At 45.0% G+C, this 15,342-nt stretch overlaps 1 pseudogene across 1 annotated transcript; it reads right to left on the reverse strand.

Moving 5' to 3' along the window:
- Positions 1–13,301: 13,301 nt before the first annotated feature.
- LOC307104529 (transmembrane protein 199-like) lies at positions 13,302–14,002 on the reverse strand (annotated as a pseudogene). The gene has a single exon. The product of its transcript is annotated as a transmembrane protein 199-like (transcript).
- Between the last annotated feature and the right edge of the window lie 1,340 nt (positions 14,003–15,342).

A 15,342-nucleotide genomic window follows, 5' to 3' on the forward strand; every position in this document is an offset into this window, starting at 1 on the left:
CTTTCCCTTGTAGCTCGGGGTCCGGGGAGATGGGGGTTGGGGTTGGTCCTGGCGGTGGGGTGGGGCAGCCAGGAGAGGGGAGAGCCCTGGGGAGAGTCGGTGGCTGATATTTACTAACTGGTACAGAAGGGCTCAATATTTTCAGAACTGCGTGTTCATGCCAGTGTGGCTGGGCCAACGAACTCATCTTTCACAGCAAGAACTCAGTCTATACAAACAAAAAGGGAAATATGTCCTTGGGAAAAATCATAATGACTTCAACCTCTAATGTTCTCACAGTTTCTTTTTTTTAATCTTGAAGGGATATTTTAGGGAAAGTATCTCTTGTCTAGAGGAAATATTTATATGAATTCAGCAATTCCATCAACTTCTCTTTTACTTTTGTGAAAGTCAAGTAAAATTAAATTTAAAATTGTGTCCCCAAAAAAAGAAAATTGTTAGTGTAACCAGACAAACAATGGGTGGGTGCTGCCCGTCACTACTCGAGCCAATTAAGCAGAGACAGGATTGAATCATATATTAGCGTTTATTCCAATATTGTCAGCAGTAGGTTAGCCACAAAAATCTGCTCTGCAGCCTCCCATAAGCCAGCTGCTCATACAGGTAGAACTACAAAGGAAAATTAGGCAAAGGGGCAGTTTACAGATACGAAAAAGGACTAGGGGTCTTCAAAGGGCTTAGCGATGTGCAAGGGCTGGGGTTACAGGGGAAATAGCCAAAGGGAGTGCCAGGTGAGCAGTTAACAGGCAAGCAGGCTGGAGGTCTGCAAAGGCCTGCCGGTGTGTCAAAGGGCCGGGGACCTTCAAAGGGCTGGCGATTCTGGTTTCTGTAACAAATCTTCGTTCATCTTTCCCGGTTAATAGGCAGCTCCAAGTGGGGAGGGAGGGCTGCATCTCCAGGTCAGCTCCAGCCAGGGTAGAAGCGCCTTCTTTAATCAGAATAAAACAATCGCGGTTATAACAGAGCATGATTAATATTTCTTACGATACTAGCTGGTTCTCCAACATTTTATTTCTGCCCCCTTTCATTTGCAGCCCTGCTAGTGTGGCTCAGTGGTTGAGCATCGACCCATGCACCAAGGGGTTGCTGGTTTGATTCTCGGTCAGAGCACATGCCTAGGTTGCAGGCTCAATCCCCAGGGGGCGTGTGCAGGAGGCAGCCACTCCACGTTTCTCTCTCATTATCAACGATTCCATCTTTCTCCTTCTTCCCTCTTCTCTCTCTACGAATCAATAAATATATATATTTTAATGTTAGCTAAATTGCTTCTCAGCCTTTTGGCTAAGATCAAGTGTAATAATTGTTAGCTATATGACTTCTCTCCAACGTGGCTCAGTGGTTAGAGCGTCGGCCTGTGCACCAGAGGGTCACAGGTTGGATTCCCGGTCAGGGGCACTTACCTGGGTTGCAGGTTTGATCCCCGCCCCCAGTGGGGGCAAGTATGGGAGGCAACCACTCAATGTGTCTCTCTTACACCTCCCCGCTCCCTTCTACTGTCTCTGAAAATCAATGGAAAAATATATGCCCACGCCTCGGGTGAGGATTAAAGAAAATTGTTAGATGCATGTGTAGAAGTTTGCTAACATACAGTATGGCTTTGACAGGTGTGAAAGTGGACACGCTGGCAGTTGAGGGGGCTGCAAAGTTTTATTGCGTCAAGAACAGCATGTCGCCAATGAAAATGTTCAGAACTTCCGACCATAGTCGGCCTCCAGGAACAATGTTCTGCAGAAATATTCACAAAATACAAAATGACGGTGGCTATGGCAATACTGTATGTTGTTACAAAACTTTGGAAGCAACTTAAACGTCATCAGTGGGGAATGATTAAACCTGTTTCGATGCCTCAGGATATGAGAGGAAAGGAACGCAGGACAGTCTCCAAGTCCTGACAGGCAGACCCCTCCAGGGCAGCTCTAATCCCATGTGCATTTTAGAAGGAAAAAAAGTCCAACTCCCAAGCTCCATATCTGTGGATGAATGTATGTGTGATGTGCAGACACACAGCTCGGAGGGGTTAGCTCTGGGGTGAGGGGTACGGGGGAGAGCGGGTGAAGGACTTTACTTGGGGACTAGACTGCCTGGGTTCAAACGCTGCTCCTACTTAGTGCTGTGCAACCTGGGCAAAATATTTAGCCCTCTCTGTGCCTCCATTTCCACATCTGTGAAGTGGGGTCTATAACAGTGCCTACCTCGCACTCATAGGATTGCAGTGAGGAAGAATGAGCTCATCCTTGTAATTCCCAATCACTCTCCACCCTGTGAAGAAAACGGGATGTGGAGTGAGGGGGACAGGGGGACGGTGAGGGCAGCCCAGTGACAGAATCAATAAGCCCCTGGGACAGTGGAACTCCGGGGGACGGTGCTGGGGATGGCCCGGGTCACTCAACCAACCGGGCTGCCCAGGCTGGATGATTTGGGTTCCAAATATTACTTGTTTGTTTTAATGTGTGAAAAGAGATCCTGAATTACTCAGTGTTATAACTTGGAACATGGCCAAACTTCCACCTCCTTACACCCGTTAGAAGTAGCCTCTGAGATGAGAGCCATTCGCCCAACAGGACAGAGGTCTGCAGTGAAGCAGCACCAGGCCTGCGTGGTGGGGTCCCATCAACCATTAATAGGGCCAAACCCAGCAGCCGGAAACTCCCACTTTCCTGGCGAAGAAAGCAGGAAGTCAGTTTTAACAAAAGCCGTTCAAACTTTATTTGATCCAAACCATTTCTATTGAAGGTGAACTGAACAGCATTCATTTTGACGTAAGTATTTTATCTTTCTGCTGGGACACTGAGTGAGGGAGCCATAACACAAGGGCCCCATTTAAAAAGTAGAGAGTTCAGGGAAAGGAACCAAGATGGCGGCATAGGTAAACACCTGAACTTGCTGTCTCGCACAATCACTTCAAAACTACAACTAAAAGAAAAAACGGATATCATCCAGAACCATGGGAAGGCTGGTTGAGTGGAAGTTCTACAACAAGAAGGAAAGAGAAAAGCGCATCTAGACTGGCCGGAGGTGCAGAGGTGCGAAAGAGGGAAGGTACGAAGGTGTGTGCGTGGAAACGGGCTGGCAACTGAGTACGCTGTGGTCTTTTTCAATTGGGAGGGAGATACAAACTCCCGACTGCTCTGAACTCCAGTTTCGGGTGGGACTCTGGGGACCCAGACTCATACAGGAAGAAACTGGACTGTTTGGCATCGGGCCAGAATGTGAGGGCGGCTTTCTCTCAGAGGTGGTCGCAGCGTTCATTGTTCCTGCATGGAACTGAGGGACCCAGGGACCTATCTGGGGCAGGGCCAACGGGCAACCATTGCTGTTTGCACTGCCCTGTGATTCCCTGAGACCATGCCCCACCCAATTTACAACCCCACCCAAGCTGTGCACAGAGGTGTTTGCATATGAATGGCCTGGCCTTTTGCAACCTAACCTAACAAACTGCAACTGGGTCAAAGAACCCCAGAGCTTCCAAAAGAAGGCCTAAGGCTAGTCAGCAGCCTGCATTGCTTCACAGCTGTGCCTCATCTGGGCACTTCCAAACCCCAAACTAAGAGGAGGAATCTGCAGATCTCTCTGTAGCTCCTGCTGGGTGGCCTTAGGCAGGGGTTGACTTTGCACCTCCTTGGAGATCCAAGAGCCAGTGCACCAAGTGGTCAAAGTGAGACCACACCAGATTACAACTCTTCAGATCCATGAGAGACACACTCAGGGGGCAGACTCAGTGAGCACCAAAGCCCCACTGAAGCAAGTCCTGCCCCATAAGGGTGTTTCCAGCACAGCAGTTCTCCCATCGTAGACACAACTGGTCCTCACAGCCAATTTGTCTGGAGGTCAATTCCGCCAAGTGATACCAACAACAATCAAGGCTTAACTACAACAAGACTGTGCACACAGCCCACAAAGGGGTGCACCAAGAGCATCCACCTCAGGTGACTGGGGAGGCTGAGCCACTGGGCCCTATAGGACACCTACCATACAAAGCCACTCTATCAACTCAGGGAAGCAGCCAAAATGTGGAGACAAAGAAACATGTCACAAATGAAACCACAGTTATAAGGTTACTCAAGAATTTTCTAGAAATCTCTGAGAAATTTAGTGAGACCCTCGAGGATATGAAAAAAGACCAATTAGAAATTAAGCATACACTGACTGAAATAAAGAATAATATACAGAGATCCAACAGCAGACTAGAGAATCCCAAAAATCAAGTCAAAGATTTTAAATACAAAGAAGCAAAAAACACCCAACCGGAAAAGCAAAAAGAATCCAAAAATATGAAGATAGTGTAAGGAGCCTCTGGGACAACTTCAAGCATACCAACATCAGAATTATGGGGGTGCCAGAAGAAGAGAGAGAGCAAGATACTGAAAACCTATTTGAAGAAATAATGACAGAAAACTTCCCCCACCTGGTGAAAGAAATAGACTTACAAGTCCAGGAAGCACAGAGAACCCCAAACAAAAGGAATCCAAAGAGGACCACACCAAGACACATCATAATTAAAATGCCAAGGACAAAAGACAAAAGAGAATCTTAAAAGCAGCAAGAGCAAAAGTTACCTACAAGGGAGCACCCATACAACTGTCAGCTGATTTCTCAACAGAAACTATGCAGGCCAGAAGAGAGTGGCAAGAAATATTCAAAGTGATGAATAGCAAGAACCTACAACCAAGATTACTCTACCCAGCAAAGCTATCATTCAGAATTGAAGGTCAGATAAAGAGCTTCACAGATAAGAACAAGCTAAAGGAGTTCATCACCGCCAAACCAGTACTATATGAAATTCTGAAGCGTATTCTTTAAGAAGGGGAAGAAGAAGAAAAAGGTAAAGATAAAAATTATGAACAACAAAGTGACAACAAATACATATCTATCAACAAGTGAATCTAAAAATCAAGTGAATAAAAAATCTGATGAACAGAATAAACTGGTGAATGTAATAGAATCAGGGGCATAGAAAGGGAGTGGACTGACAATTCTTGGGGGGAAGGGGGCTTGGGGGGTGGGGGGAGAGACTAGATAAAAATTGAGCAGCTATGGATGAGGACAATGGGGGGGGGCATGGTAAGGGCATGGGGTGGGGGTGGGAACCGGGTGGAGGGGAGCTATGGGGAGAAAAAAGAGGAACAACTGTAATAATCTGAACAATGAAGACTTATTTAAATAAATATATAAAATAAATAAATAAATAAATAAATAAATAAATAAATAAATAAAATGTAGAGAGCTCGGATCAGAATAGAAAACTCAAAACAACCCCAGGGTGCTGAACTGGGCTTGGAGGCATCGGTGTCAACTCAGATTTTTCAACATAGATAGATACAAAAACAAATCTAGATGTCAATGTGCTCACACTCACGCATACTCACACACACACACACTCACTTACACTCACACACACTTTCATACACACACACACTCTCACACACACACTCTCACACACTCTCACACACACACTCACTCACACACACACACTCACACTGTGGGATACATGGAAATGATGGGTCCCCTGTTAGAATGCAAGTGGGAGAAGGAAAGAAAGACTGGTTCAAACATATCACTCGAGGAAGCCTGGCCCAAACCCTCGCTCTGGCATTCTCTAGGTAACCCCTATTTTCTGTCCTACGTGACGCTAATGATAATCCCATTGTTGCACAACCAGTCCAAATCCTACCAAGTTAAAAGAGTCCCCCCCCTGACTTGTTGGGTGTAGGTGGTACCCCAAGCCCTCCCACCCCAGGAGACCAGCTCTGGCCAGGCCCAGCGCCATCCTGCTATTGAGCGGCGAGGCGGGAGGAGAGGGCCTTCTCCTGTCCTCCTTCCCCAGGGTCCCTGACGGAGGCTCAGCCCACACTTTCTTTCCTCCTTGAGAAGAAAGCTTCAAGTGCTTCAAGGCCTCGCCTGAGAGGGGAAGAAGAAAGACATGCTTCCCATTATAATGAAGTGTCTGCAAAACCATGAAATCACCTCCACTGTGTTGTGCCAGCAAGTCTCTGTGGCTTCTCTCTCTCTCTCTCTCTTTTTTTTTTTTTTTTTCCAAAAGCCCCATTTTATTATACTTCTTTGGTACGACCTGGATCCCTCGTAGAGAGATGGGCATGTGTTCTCCCTCAGAAAGGAAAGGAGGGCGGATAATCCGATTTACTGCATACATAATGAAGCTATTTATATCCTCGAGTGTGTGGCTTTTATTCCATATTTGGTATTATCTCTTGTTGGGGAGGAAGAAAATAATTTTCCTTCTTCCTTCTAAATTCCTCTAGCTGGACTAATAATCAAATTAACATGAGACAGAGTAGCAGGAGAAAAGTAACCAAATTTATTATGTATATATGGGGTAGGATGGGGGAGGGGGGACGGTGGGGACCATAAGAATATGAGACCCAAGGACAGGTCAGGCTGTGGAGGCTTATATGCCACCTGGAGCATAGGAGAAAGTATGGGGGGTAGGAGACTTCAAAGGGCAAGAAGACAATCCAAACGGAGATGGAAAAGCAACGTTTGGTCCAGGACTTTGATCCAATGGGCCTGGCCAAGGGCCCTCCCTGTCTACCACACTAGTGCATGTTGAACTGTGCTTATCTATGACAATCACTCCCTTCTTGGAGCAGGTCTTCTCTGAATTCTTTTAGGCAATTAGGGGGAAGGTCAACGTTTCTGAGCCTTTTGTTTCTTAAAAATATACCAGCTTAGCCCGGCTGGCCTGTGTGGCTCAGTGGTTGAGCGTCGACCTATGAACTATTTACTAGGAGGTCCTTTTCGATACCTGGTGAGGGCGCATGCCCCGGTTGCAGGCTTTATCCCCAGTAGGAGGTGTGCAGGAGGCAGCTGATCAATGATTCTCTCTCATCATTGATGTTTCTATCTCTCCCTCTCCCTTCCTCTCTGAAATCAATAAAAAAATATATATATTTTTTAAATGTGGCTCTCAGTGCTCAGTAACCAGCTTACAATAATCTATCTCCACCCCTCTGCCCCCAAAGCATATATTGGGGTGGCAAACTGGTTCTTCTCATCTCCAAAAGAAAGGTCGCATTTAAATTCTGGCGCGCTCATTTTTAAAAAAATGTTTGTGTGGGGGTGGTTAGGCACAGAGGTGGGGAGGTAATTTTGGTGAAAATAGTAGAAAGTTGAGATAAGAAAAGGCTAATTTTGTGCTTATAGGTTCTCAAAGAGAGGGAAATCTACTTCTTCCTTTCTTAGACCTGGAGACAGAGTATCCAACCACGCACCTGTTTGGTTTTGCTATTAAAATTGAGTGACATAGGTAATGTGTATATCACAAATATTTGTCCTTTTTTAAAGATATGTTTTTATTGATTTCAGAGAGGAGAAGGGAGAGGGAGCGATAGAAACATCAGTGATGAGAGAGAATCATTGATCGCTTGCCTCCTACACACCTCACACTGGGGATCGAGCCCATGATCCAGGCATGTGCTTTGACCAGGAATCAAACCGTGACCTCCTGGTACATAGGTCGACACTCAACCACTGAGCCACACAGGCCAATCTTAAAAAGAGGCTAAGATTTCCTCATTCCTCCCCAAACACACAAGGGCTCATCTGTCTGATTGGAAAAAAATATATAGCCAAGTCATAAAAGATATCCTTTTTAAAAAGATGCTGAAAACTGGCATAGAGAGAGGGGGAACAGGAAATTAGCATTGCATAGGGTGTCAGAGACCAGATGGAGCTAGAAGTAATTTTGCCTCCAGGAGCACAGAGTCAAGGACAAGACCCACCAGCTGGGGTGTCGCTGTCATGATTAACGATGCTACCCAGGAAGCCGTGGGGAAACTGCATTGTCAGATTTATCCCAAATGCCCACCACGGTCCAGTTTGCCTTTAATATCATCATTTTATTCAAATTACTTTAGCTATGAATCTTGGAAACCCACTTTGATCAAGTTGGCTCCTTGACTGTGTGTGGATCTTGAAATTTGAAATGATGATATTTAAAGTATTAGTGGCTATTTTTGAAACTGGGAAGGGGGTAATTCATTTCACCTTGAAAAAGACAGCCTATGGAAAAGAAGTTAAAACACACCAAAAGAGAATTTAAAATGCAGTTAAAATTGAACCATCAGATTTGCTGAAGTTGCATATATTGTCATATAGGAAGTCGCAGGCTATGTTCCTCCTGCCCCTGCTTTTCTTTTACTTATTTTCTTTAATATTTTTATTTGCCTCAGACAGGAAGGGAAAGGGAGAGGGAGAGAGAAATAGAAACATCAATGAGGAGAATCGTTGATCGACTGTCTCCTGCTCGCCCCCGACTGGGGATTGAGCCTGCAACGGGGGCATGCACCCTGACCAGGAATCCAACCGTGACTTCCTGGTTCATAGGTCAATGCTCAACCACTGTGCCACAGTGGCCGGGCCTCCTACCCTGCTTTTTATTTCTGTACCTTGTAAAGAGTGGAAAGTTTTTCTCTGAAACTTACATTGTTTGTGGACTGTGACAGAATGTGCTTCTGCCAAATTCAGGAGTGCATCCTTAAAGCGGTAAGGCAACTCAATGGATCAAACTGCATAATGAATAAAGATATGCAAAATTTTTCAAAAGCAAGAACTGTCACTAGTGCCTGCTAGATTTTATCAAAATGAAAAGATCAGATAATGTGGGATTGGGGTATGTGAAAGGCAATCTACAAAATGAAAGAAAATATTTTCAAACCGTGTATCTGATAAGGGGTTAATTTTCAAAATATGTAAGGAATTCCTACAACTCAATAGAAAAAAAAATTTTTAATGGGAAAATGACCTGAGTAGACATTTCTCCAAAGAAGACATACAAATGGACAACAGGTACATGAAAAGATGCTCAACTTTTTTCACTAATCATCAGGGAAATGCAAATCAAAACTCCAATGAGATATCACCTCCCACCATTAAAACGACGGATAAATTGGATCCCTATACACTGTTGATAGGAATATAAATTGATGCAGGCTCTATAAAAAACAGTATGGAGGTCCTACAAAAAATTAAAACTACCTATGATTCAGCAATTCTACTGCTGCATTATTCAAAGAAAATAAAATTGATTTCAAAAAGATATCTGCACTCCATATTCATTTCATCATTATTCACAAAAGCCAAGTGTTCATCAATAAATGAATGGATAAAAAATGTACTAGATAGATACAAAGAAATATTATTCAGCCTTACAAAAGAAGGAAATCCTACTGTTGCGACAATAAAGATGGACCTGAAGGAGGTTATGCTAAGTGAAATAAGCCAGTCACAGAAGGATACATACTGCATGTTGTTTCTCTTTATGAGGCATCTAAGAGTCAAACATATGGAAATAGACAATGGAATTCCCAGGGGATGGGAGGAGCAGGATCATAGGGTGTGGTTGTTCAATGGGTATACAATTACAGTTACACAAGAGAAGCAGTTCCCAGAGATCTGCTTCACACACAGTGCCCGCAGTTAACAATGAGGTATTGTGCACTTAAAATGTGTGGAGAAAGTAGCTCTCATGTTAAGAGTTATTACCACAGCCCTGGCAGGTTTGGCTCCGTGGATAGAGAATGGCCTGCCGACTGGAGGTTCCTGGGTTCCATTCAGGTCAAGGACACATGCCAGTAGGGGGCGTGCAGGAGGCAGCCGATCAGTGATTCTCATCATTGATGTTTCTATCTCTCCCTCTCCCTTCCTCTCTGAAATCAATAAAAAAAAATATTTTTAAAAAGTTATTATCACAAAAAAACAACAACAAAGAAACACAAGGAAACTTTTCAAGATGACAGATATGTTTATTCCCTTGATTGTGGTCATGGTAACACAGGTGTATATATACATGTCCAAACTCATCAAATTGTATACATTAATTATGTTTTTATACATTAAGTTTTTCTATACCAATAATACCTCAGTATAGCTAATAAAAGCAAAAAAAAATTTACCTTAATAAAGCTGTAAAAAATTAAGTTAAATTTTAGCCATTAAAAAAAAAATAAAACTAATGCTCATTTGGCTTTTCTTCGGCAATATTTTCTTTGACACAACTCTTTTGCTTAATTGCTTTGCAGTGTCTGAAGCAATGTAACATATGGGGAATTTCTAAATGATTTCTGCCTTAAACGCCTTCAGTGTGTCATCATTTAGGATCGTATTTGTTGTTGGCTCCTGGAAAATGCTTTTCATTCTATTATGTAAGTTCTATTTCTATTTACATCAAGTTGTGATTAAGAAATCTGTTGACCTTCATCAGGTGCATTTTGGTCCTAAGGTGACAAAATCACGTGAGTTTTTGTTATGTTGGGTGGAATGAACTGTGTTGATGGATCTCTTAATGATTAAGCCTCCCCATGTTCTTAGAATAAACCTACTTCACCACAGTGTATGTTTTTAATTTATAGCTGGGTACAGTGTGCTAATATTTTACTTGGTATGTTTGTGTCTGTACTCATAAGGAAAGAATGTCTGTAACTGTGGGCATGTGGTGAGGGGTATCTTTATTTGGTTTTCTATGACGGTTTTATGAAATGATTGATTGTTTACATTTCTCTCTGTTCTATAGGACAGTTTGTGTAAATGGGAATTACGTGTTCCCTGGGTATTTGGTAAAATCACTTGAAAAATCATCTGGCTTTGGCAGCTTTTTACTTTTTTTTAGTGGTAAGTCTGTAATTCACAGGATTCTGTGGTTATGGGTCTATTCAGACGTACCCTCACTTTGTGGGTGAATTTACCTACAAAGTCACTAATTTCATTTAAATTTTCTAATTTATTAACAAAACTAGAGGCCCGGTGCATGAAATTCGTGAACTTGGGGGGGGGGGGGCGCTCCCTCAGCCCGGCCTGTGTCCTCTTGCAGTCCAGGAGCCCTCCAGGGATGTCCGATTGATGGCTTAGCGCTGCCATGGAGCGGGAGAGGCTCCCGCCACCGCCACTGCGCTCACCAGCCTGAGAGCCCAGCTTCTGGCTGAGCGGTGCTCCCCCTGTGGGAGTGCACTGACCTCCAGGGGACAGCTCCTGTGTTGAGCGTCTGCCCCCTGGTGGTCAGTGCATGTCATAGTGACCGGTCATTCCACCGTTCAGTTGATTTGTGGGCCATGAGGCTGCGGTGGGCACAGGGGCGGGTCTCGGCCCATCCTCCGTGAGCCCAGCCCCTCCCGCTACAGCCCCCGGTCCCCTGCCGGCAGCCCTGCTCCTGCCGATGCCACTCCCACACGCTGACAGCGCCGGCCCCGCTCACACCTGCTGACGGCACGGAGCGACTGGGGCCGGCGCCAGCAGCGGGTACGAGCGATGGCTGCTGCCCCAATCACCCCTCAGGAGCAACGGGAGGTGGAGAATCCCTGAGGGGCGATCAGGGCCTGCAGCCACTGCTCATACCTGCTGACGGCGCGGAGCGATCAGTGCTGGCAGCAGGTGCGAATGGCGGTTCCGGTGCCGGCAGCGGGTGAGAGTGGGGCCGGGACTGGCAACAGGTGTGAGCACCCAGTGGAACCACAGCACTCAGGAGCGACTGGCGCCCCACCTTGGTCTGGTGCCCCCGCTCACCTGCTCCACCATCCCACCGTGGCCGATGCCCGCCATGTTCTGCACTCTGCCACCTGCTGCAAATGCCCACCATGTTCTGTGTGTGCCCCCTGGTGGTCAGCGCACGTCATAGTGACTGATTGTTCGGTTGTTATGCCATTTGGTCTATTTGCATATTAGGGTTTTATATGTATATAGATATTGTGTAGATAGTTCTTACAATTCTTTTCATCTCCTTCATCTCTGTTGCATCTCCTTTCTCGTTCCAAAATTTAATTGTCTATATTCCCTGTCACTTCTCCTAAAGTCAGGCTTTCCAGTAGCTTGTCTTTCCTAAATTTATCTTTAAAATAACCAGCTTTTGGAAAAAATAAAAAATAAAATAACCAGCTTTTGGTATTGTTTATTAGATCAAGTTTATTAATCATATCACTTTTAATTTTATCATTCTCTGTGTGTTTTTTTATTTTTTTATTTATTTAAATATGTTTTTATTGTTTAAAGTATTACAAATAGTAATACATATGTCTCCTTTTTCCCCCATTGACCTCCCCCCTGCCTCCCCTACCCCTCATCACATGTCCTCACCGCCCCCACCCCGGGCTTTTGTGTTTTCACAGATTTGAAATAAAAGCACACTGAATACAATAAATATTTATTGTGCTTTATACAGATTCTATCATCACACCACTAATCTAAGTTCTGGAAGTTTAACATTACACAGAGACTTCGGGACCATCTAGGAGTCTTTGGCTCCATTTACCAGAGGAAGAAACACAGTCGATCATTTGATCTCTCTCGGCCTCAGTTTTGTCGTCTGCAAAAGGGGTCTAAGACCATTTCCTTTTCCAACCTCCAGGACTGTTGTAAAGCCCAAAAGCAACTATTGTAAAACAAGTAGTCAACTGTGAGCATTTACATACTATTTTTCACACTCCTCCAAACGTGTTTAAGAGCCCCACAGAAAACATCCTGTATTAGGCTCACATATAAAAATGTGTATACATAGTCATAATGTATCTATTATGCATACATATTCATGTATATGTTTATTCACATTCATATATGTAGTTAAATCTGAACATCGTCCCTGTCCCTCCCTTTACTAGTTGAGGCAATCTCGCAGTAGGCATGCTCTCCCCACAAACACAAACAAGCACAAGGGATTTTGCAATTAAAAGCAGAAACACTGTTTTGCGACCTGAACTGTTTTCATTTTTGGAGACAGAGCAAAAGGGGATGAGAAGATAGGAAGTTTAAGAAGGTGGGTGGTAGAGACAGGCAGAAGCATGTAGAAACCCTAAAAAAGGCAAGCAGAAGGAAGAAAATGAAGATAGAAACTCAGAGTCCAAAAAGATAGCTGCCTTCCTTCCAGTTCGCCATTCTGTACAGACCCATCTTCCTCTTCTGGTTTTATGTCCTCCGATCAGTTCTTCCCCCGCAACCTGGAGAAAGGGAATCCCTTCTGCTTTTTTGGAGGCTTCAGAACGAATTTGCAGGCCAGCATCCAGGATGTGTGCAACAAGGATGACGACTGATGTGCACGCTTCGGAAGGCCTGGGTTCCATTCACTCCCGATGGAAAACCCCAGCCCCTGCAGTGCCCGGACTGGACTGGAGAAGGCAGACAGGCATCAGGATCAGGAGAAGGTACCCACAGACCAGTTCTGTTCAGCTGTCGGAGTCTCCTCTACTGCCCCCTCCGGCAACTGCCAGAGGATGAGGCTGCCCACAGAAATAGCAGGTAGCCTTGGCGTGGCCCTGACTAACCAGACCTGAGCACAAAGAATCTGATGGATTGACTGAGAGTCAGTGATTGGCAGCTGGGAGCCTGGAGCCCCTCCAAACCGTCTCCGGACTTTGATGATGAAGCACCAGTTCTCTCTCTCCCAACTCTCCCAACTCGCCTTCCATCACCCGCACCATGACATACAGCGCAGCCAGACCCACCACAGAGGCGACGGTCACTGCAGCCAGGATCCGCGAGGCCATTTCCGTGAAGATATACTGGCTCCCAAGGAAGGTGCAGACAAAGGCAGCTGCCAGCGTGACAATGAAGTTGAAGATGGTGATGACCAGAGCCTTCACTGACCTCACTTCCTTGCCCAGGTCACTTAGAATCCCACCATGCCTTGAATCCTGACAGGTGACATTGCGGGTGATCCGCTTATATTCGTCACTGGCCAGCTGCGTCTTAATTTTCTCCAGACAGGCAACTACCTCTGGGTTCCTAGGCTTCACCACCTCTGGGAGGTAGATTTCACTGCCTTCTAGGAGCTCATGACGGTACAGTGTGGAATCCCTTTCTCTCAGGTATGGGTGCAGATCCCGGATCAGGAGGGAGGAAACCAGGTGTGCGGGACCACTGGGGCGGGCACCACCCTTGGGCTGCTTCTCCATCGGGCCTCGAGCTCTGCCCGCAGCTTGCGTGGAAGCTGCTCTTGCTCCAGCTCCCGGCCAGGGGCCAAAGCACGCACCAGCCGCTCGCCGGCAATCAAGTAAGACGCCATTGCTAGCCCACTCTCTATCATTCTCTTTTGTTGGTTCTTTTTATGGTTTCTTACATTGAACGTTTAATTTATTTCAAACTTTCTTGATCAACAATAAAAGTAGGCTATGGGTAAAGCTAGAACATATTTTCTTACTGTGTCTTTAACTTCATTATAAAGGCTTTAAGATAAAATATACTCATTTTGTTAATTTCTATGTAACTCGTTACCTGTAAGTTATTTGCCTTTTGATCTGGGAATCATTTTTTTAAATATATTTCTTTATTGATTTCAGAGAGGAAGGGAGAAGCAGAGAGAGAGAGAAACATCAATGATGAGAGAGAATCATGGATCGGCTGCCTCCTGCACGCCCCCTACTGGGGATCAAGCCCACAACCCCAGCATGTGCCCTTGGCTGGAATCGAACCTGGGACCCTTCAGTCTGCAGGCTGACGCTCTATCCACTGAGCCAAGCCGGCCAGGGCTGGGAATCATTTTTAAAAGCATTTTTCAAATTTCCAAGTAGATATTATTATCAGTTTCCAGATTAGTATGTTCTCTAAGAACTCTGGTTTTTGCAATTTATGAAAAACGTATTTAGTATCAAGAACATGATGAAATTCGGGGAAATTTTTATTGTCATAAGGAAAAATTGTATAACATACACACACACTTGTGCATGCGCACATGTTAATTATTATTTGAGTCCTGAATGTCTGCTTATTACTTTCCTTCTTAACTCGTCAGTTTCTGAGAAAGGGGTTTTTATAGCTTTCCTCTGGGACTGAGATTTTAACAAATTTTCCTTGTATTTGTTTTGTTTTTGCCTTATATATATATGGTTCATCTTTTGACTGTTCATCTTTTTAAAAATTATTTTATATTGATTTTTTTTAGAGAGAAAGAAGCATTGATGTGAGAGAGAAACATCTATTGGTTGCCTTCTGTACGCACCCCAACCTGGGATTGCACCCAAAACCTGGGCATGTGCCCTGACTTGGAATGGAACCAACAACTTATCGATGCTCAACCAACTGAGTCACACCAGCCATGGGCACTGTTCACCTTTTTAAGGGGACTATTCATGTTAACACTGCGACACATCCCTTTGCCCAGCTGAGGCCTGGATGGACATGGGTCCCTCCAGACCCCTGTCCCCTGCTCACTGCCCTGGAAGGCTGACCCACCATGGATGGCCTCCTCAGGCTCATGAACCCTGGCTTAGGGACCGTCTCAGAGAGTGGAGGGCCTAGCAGATTGGAGGGAGGAGGCCCCACCTTAGTATTCCCAGCTCCTTTCCTCCAGCTTTGCCTCAGGTTGGCTCTACTCATGATGACCTTTTCCACTGACTCTCTCCCCCT

Source organism: Cnephaeus nilssonii, assembly GCF_951640355.1.
Source record: "Cnephaeus nilssonii genome assembly, chromosome: 8".
Classification (NCBI taxonomy): Eukaryota; Metazoa; Chordata; class Mammalia; order Chiroptera; family Vespertilionidae; genus Cnephaeus; species Cnephaeus nilssonii.